Below are 6,092 nucleotides of genomic sequence, written 5' to 3' on the forward strand. Positions count from 1 at the left end.
CACTGATACTTATTTTCTCATGGTTCTGGGGCTGGGAGTCTGGGATGAGGGTGGCAGTATGCTTCTGGTGGGGAACTCTCTTGCTGGCTTGCAAATGGCAACCCTCTCACTGTGCTGGGAAAAGAGAAGGAGGTGGGATGGGGACTGGGCCAGCCCTCTATCAGTTCTTCTGATAAGAGGGCACAGATCTCACCCTCAGAGCTGCACCCTCATGCCTCATCTAACCCTGACTTTCTCTCGGGCCTCACCTCCAAGAACCAGCATGTTGAGAATTAGGATTCCAACACAGGAATTTTGTGGAGGGGACACAGTTCAACAGCCCATAGCAGGCAGCAAAGGTAAATTACAACTGCAGTCGTACACTTGTCTTCTCCTGTGAGGGTGATACGTATTTCAATGCAAGGGTCATCTTGGCAGTTTGGTATTTACAAAGCTGGCAGATGACTGAGAAAGCAATCTTGAAATATGTGAAAAGGACAGTCGTAACTCTCACCAGATTTGTCACCTTACATCTGATTTGTCTTAAAACATAACAAGGAGTCCCATTTTATTTTATTTTATTTTTTACTGTAGTTACTCAATGATTAAACAAATACTAAGTGTTTACTGGGCACTGTGTTCAGTGCTTTATATGAATTAACTATGATTAAAAAATTTAGTACATGAGGTCCCAGGGCTGGAGACAGGAATTTTCTATGGACAGTATTTCTAAGTCTAATCTGGGAAAGCAAAATCCTAGCTCCTTTCAAGCCTGGTGTGATGTAAAGGCTTTTAGGGACTTGTTACCCAACTACCCTTCAGAAGACTTAAGCTGCTATAGTAAGGCAGAGGCCTAGGGACAAACTCAAGATAGTTTTTGGTGGAAAACTGGGAGGATCTGACAACTGGACAGGGAAGGTCAAGGAGAGAGGGAAGAGTTTGGGTTGTTTTTTTAGGATGAAAGGGTGAAGATGTTACTCACTGACTTCCTTTAAAGTAGAGGAGAGGAAAATTCAAGGAAATTTGGAGAAAAATATGTTGTATTGTGAATGACCTGTGATGTTTGTGTCCTCATATGTAAAATTCAGTGGAGAGGTGAGATAATTATCAGAAGACAGCAAATTAAATACATAATCTCATTAGGAGGGCATGAGAGTGAAGAGATGCTTGTTAAACTTTCACCTGCTTTGTTCTAGGGTCACTCCTGTGGAGACGACATGGTAAAGAATCACGGCCACTTGACTTCCAGCTGATTCTTTTAGAACTCTTGGAACTCACTGTGGCCCTAAAGAGAGAACAGAATTCACATGGAGAGGGTGCATTAGTTGCATGTTGCTGCTGTAACAACACAAACTAATTGTACAAAAATAGCACACACTTAACTTTCAGGTGTAAAGACCAGAAGTCTAAGAACCAAGATGTCAGCATGGCCACATTCCTTCAGAAGGCTCTAGGAGAGACCTGTTTCCTTGCATTCCTAGCTTCTAGAAGCTGCCTACGTTCCTTATCTTTTGTCCCCTTCCTCAGTCTTCAAAGCCAGGAGTGCAACATCTTCAAATCTCTTTCTGATCTCTGCTTTTGTTGTCACAGCTGCTGCTCTGACTCTGACCCCCTTGTCTTCCTCTTAAAAGGACTTTTGTGATTATATTGGTCCTGCCTGAGTAATCTGGTTGTTCTCTCCATCTCAGCATCCTTACCAATGACATCTGCAAACGCTTCTGTGTTATTCAGCTTTCTGTTACTATAACAATATATCTGAGACCATCAGTTTAAAAGCAGGAAGGATTTATTTTGGCTTCTGGTTTTGGAGGTTTCAGTCCATGGTTTTTTGGCTCTACTGCTTTTGGGCTTGTAGGAAGGCAGCACATCATGGTGGAGCATATATGATGGTGGAAGCCCATTTACCCATGGCCAGGAATCTAAAGAGAAGAGGGGGCTGGGGTCCCAATATCCTCTTATAGGGCATAACCCAAATTAACTAACTCCTACCCACTAGGCCCCTCTCAATGGTGCCATAAGTTGGGGTCCAACACTTTTAGCATGTGGCTTTTTGGGGACATCCCAGACCCAAAATCTAGCACTAATATATTAACAGGGGATCATAAGGAAGACATCTTTGGGGGGCCATTACCTACCACAGAGTGTCTGTCTTGTCCTTTATCCTGGGGAGTCAAGGGTCAACATGATGGTTTGCTGTTTTTTTCTTCCTTTCTTTTCTCTTTCCAAATCCCTAAAGGTTTTGGGTCATATCTGCAGTTATGAATTGATATCTACAAATGCTTTTGGGAATTAGAGCTTTGTTTTGATGAAATTAGAGCTTATGTTTTGATGAAAACATGTCTTTGATCAAGACGCCATACTTTGTGAAAAATAAGAGTGATCACTCAAAACCTCTCATTTTAGGGGGCCTTCTATTCTTGGGTGGGGGGGGCATGAGATTCCTATTTCTAGGAGAACATGAAGTGACTGTTTCAGCGAGGTAGCTTTTCCTGGCTCTGTAGCCTGAATTAGAAGTTCCTCATCTGTTCCTCCACGGTTTTTAAAGCACAGCTTTATTTTAGAGCACTGGTCACATTATAGTACAATTCTTTACTTACCTGTTGCACTGGGTTTTATTATAAGTGGAGATCATGCCTTATTCTTCAAAGCATCTTTTTGTGCTCGACATCTTGTCCCGTAAAATGACCTGCTGAGTGGATGCATTAAAATGCCTCTGTAACAGCTTCTCAATCTTGAATTCTCTTTGCGGTTTTTGTTTTACACTGCTCATTGTCATGCGGGATATGATACTGGTCAACAAGATAATTTCTCTAAAGTGCTTCAGGTATTTGGAGAACTGCTTCTCCAAGGCTAAGCCCCACAGGCAACTATCAAATGAAACTGTGAACTAAAATGTACCCTTTTCTTTTAGTTTTACCTGCCAAAGCTGTTTGTCGGTAAACCTGCCTCCATAGTAAATCTGAGGCAACTGGAGACAACATGCACAATTTTATATGATGGCTGACAAGTGGTAGACACCCAGTAAAGCTTTATAAAATTAGAGAATGAAATCATGAATTAATAATAAGGGACCTATGCTTTACCGGTTATTATACTTCTAATAGCATATCATTTAGTGATATATATATATATATATATATATATATATAGTTGAAGAAGTGAAGACATTTCAGTTTTCATTGTTGCAATATTAGTCAACTTCTACGGCAGTAACAACCCCCAAGTCTCAGTGGTTCATAATAATTACTTCTTACTTTCATGTGAGGCCTGTGGGTTTGGTCTGGCTCTCCTGGGCATGCCTGGGCTTACTGAACTCAGTTGGTCTAATCTACTGTGTAGAAGGCCTTCTCATTCTTGGACAAAAGTCAAAGCCGCAGCCAACACCTGAGATATGCTCCACTCAAGGTCAAGGCCCAAGCTCCAAGGATGGTAGGATGGGGTGAACCACGCAGAGGCACACAAAGCTTCTGCTTGGATACAGCGTAGTCACGTCCTCTCACATCCCATTGGCCCAAGGATGTCACGTGGCCCCATTCAGCATCACTGCGGAGGTGCCAAGGCAAAGGCAAAAAATGCAAATGAGTAGTGCAATCCACCGAAACTATGCCAGAAGTAAAGCTTGTTAATGCCACTATTTGGCCTTCGGTAATATTAATTATTTTCTAAATAACTTTGAATTTGGATTTTAACTTAGACTGAGTAGTAAAGGTGGTTATAAGGTCTTCCATCGGCTCTGCATAAATAGACACTGGGGAAAAAGTAAATAGATTTGGGAGTTTTAGCTAAAGAAAAAACAACCTATATAAATCTATAGACATTTTTACAAAGGTGATGATGTAGTTTTTACAAAATATTTCTGTGGCCTAGGCCAGCAGAAGGGGATCTAAATTCAAGCAGACATACTAGGGTACACTCACCAGAAGGGACAATTTCTCGACCAGTCAAGTGAGAAAGACACAGCAGGGCAAAAGGTCTTTCTAGTGGAACAATTAAATCATTTATCTGCTTGAAGGAAGACGCCTGGGCCAGATGACAGGTTTCTGCCAATACTCTGTTTATAGAACTTTGAATTTGGAAATAAAACAGTCCTTTTAAAGACAGATGGTGTTACAATTCCTCTTACATCAGTAAAATGGCATTAAGAAACCCAGGGAGCTGGGTGGGTACAGAAAATGAAAAGTGTAAGAGAAATAAATACGAGAGGAAAATGTAATTCTGAGCATTCACTGCTTATACTTCAGAGACTAGCACATTATACTGAATTCCCTTTTTTAATGTATTCATTTGCTTAACCCAGACTTTCTTTCAGACAACATTTAATTAGTACCTACTATGTGTAACTCTTTGTGATAGGTAGCTGGTCTGGTAAGAAATTACACAATTTATAGTTAAAACATCCAATATAATCAGCTACAAATGCCAGCCATCACCATCCCCCTACCTCTGAATTTTATGCTTACCTTCTGGGAAAGAGAGGAAGTTATTTAAACTGTGTTTGATGATCCACAAAGCCTAAATGCTAAAAAACATTATTGTCTTTCAGGAGATCACATAAATACCTACTCCTCAGGCATTTTAAGGAGCTCTGAGGTGGTTTTGAAAGACAAGCGATCCTCTGACAGCAACTTCTCCTCTTAGTTGCTTTTCAGGTGGATTTGTGAACACAGCAATGAGTGTTAGAGGCGCTATTGCAGTTGAGGCACAGTTTTAAAGAAGTTCCCGGCTGCAAAGTGTAACAGCGTGTTATGAATGTGCTGATCTGCAAGGCCTGCCTAAAGAGGCTCAGAAATCAATAGTTTTCTCATGAAAAGATGCATGATTTTTTTTGTAGTAGTTGCTGTGTGGCATTACTAAGTCTTAATCCGTGTGCTAGCAATGGAATGTGCTTGCTTCTTTGTTAGAACCAATTTATGATAATCCTGGCCGACTCTTACTAGCGTTTACCAGGAGCCAAGCACTTGGGAACTGCTGACTCACTTAATCCTCCGCGGCCTTGGGAGGGCAGGAGCTGTTTCGTAACTCCACCTTACCCTCATTTTGGAGATTAGGAAACTGAGGCAAAAGAGGCTATGCATTTGCACCAGGTCATGCGACTAGTAAATGGCAGGGTTGAGTGTTGACTCTAGTACAGCTCCATTTTGCTACCCTTCAAAAATCCAATATTCAGATTTTTAAAAGTTGGTTTATGTTTGGGACATAATATTTACATTTGCTTTGGAGAACTGGCACACATATAAATCATCTTGATTACCTTCCATCCCCCCCTCCTCCTCTCTTCCGTTGATCCCCTTCCCCACCTCTAGAAAGTCTGCCTCCATTTCTTACCATTTCTCTTTTATTTGACTATGTATGCTTTGGGCTTCTCATATAAGAGAAGCTACACGGTATTTAATTTTCTGCGTCTGACTTATTTCAGGTAGCAGTGTGGTCTCAAAACTCCATCCGTTTTCCTGCAATTGACATGAATTCATTCTGCTCATATCATCATCATCATCATCATCATCATCATCATCATCATCAAAAGACTGCTGTTTCCTTTGGTTTCATCCTACCCTTCAGCCTGATTTTCTGGTTCTTCCGGTTGGACCGAGTTTGTCATTTCTTCTCTCTACTCAGGTGAAGAACTTTTCGCAGATCCTTGCGGTGCTAATTGCAAAACACTACAGTGCATACATGCTTAAAATAAAACGAACGAGGGCCGTTAGTAGCCAAAAGAGGCCTGGTTCGGGCCTATAAGGACCAGGCGTTCTCCAAAGATAAGGAGCATTCAAAGTGTAGGGGTTGGGGGCTGGCGATCAGAGGACTCCGGCAGGACACAAGCTCTCAGGGGCGATGCCAGGGCCCAGCGCGGAGTCACCCCGCACGCCGCGGGGGCCTCGGGTCTCGGGCTCCCCAGAGGTCAGCCTCGCCCCTGGGGACCTCGAGGGGCGTGGGTGCCCGGAGCCGGAGGAGGAGCGTGGGCGCATCGTGGCGCCGAGTTCCTTGCAACCTCTGGGTACCAGGCACGTCAGATTGGGAGCTGGGGAAGGTGGGGAGCGGGCCGCCACGGCGCGGGAGGGGCCCTTCCCGCTTTCCGCGCCCGCACGCCCGCCCCTGCCGCCCACCTGGCCGCG

This window comes from Chinchilla lanigera, unplaced genomic scaffold (assembly GCF_000276665.1).
Source record: "Chinchilla lanigera isolate Chin_1 unplaced genomic scaffold, ChiLan1.0 scaffold00028, whole genome shotgun sequence".
Classification (NCBI taxonomy): domain Eukaryota; kingdom Metazoa; phylum Chordata; class Mammalia; order Rodentia; family Chinchillidae; genus Chinchilla; species Chinchilla lanigera.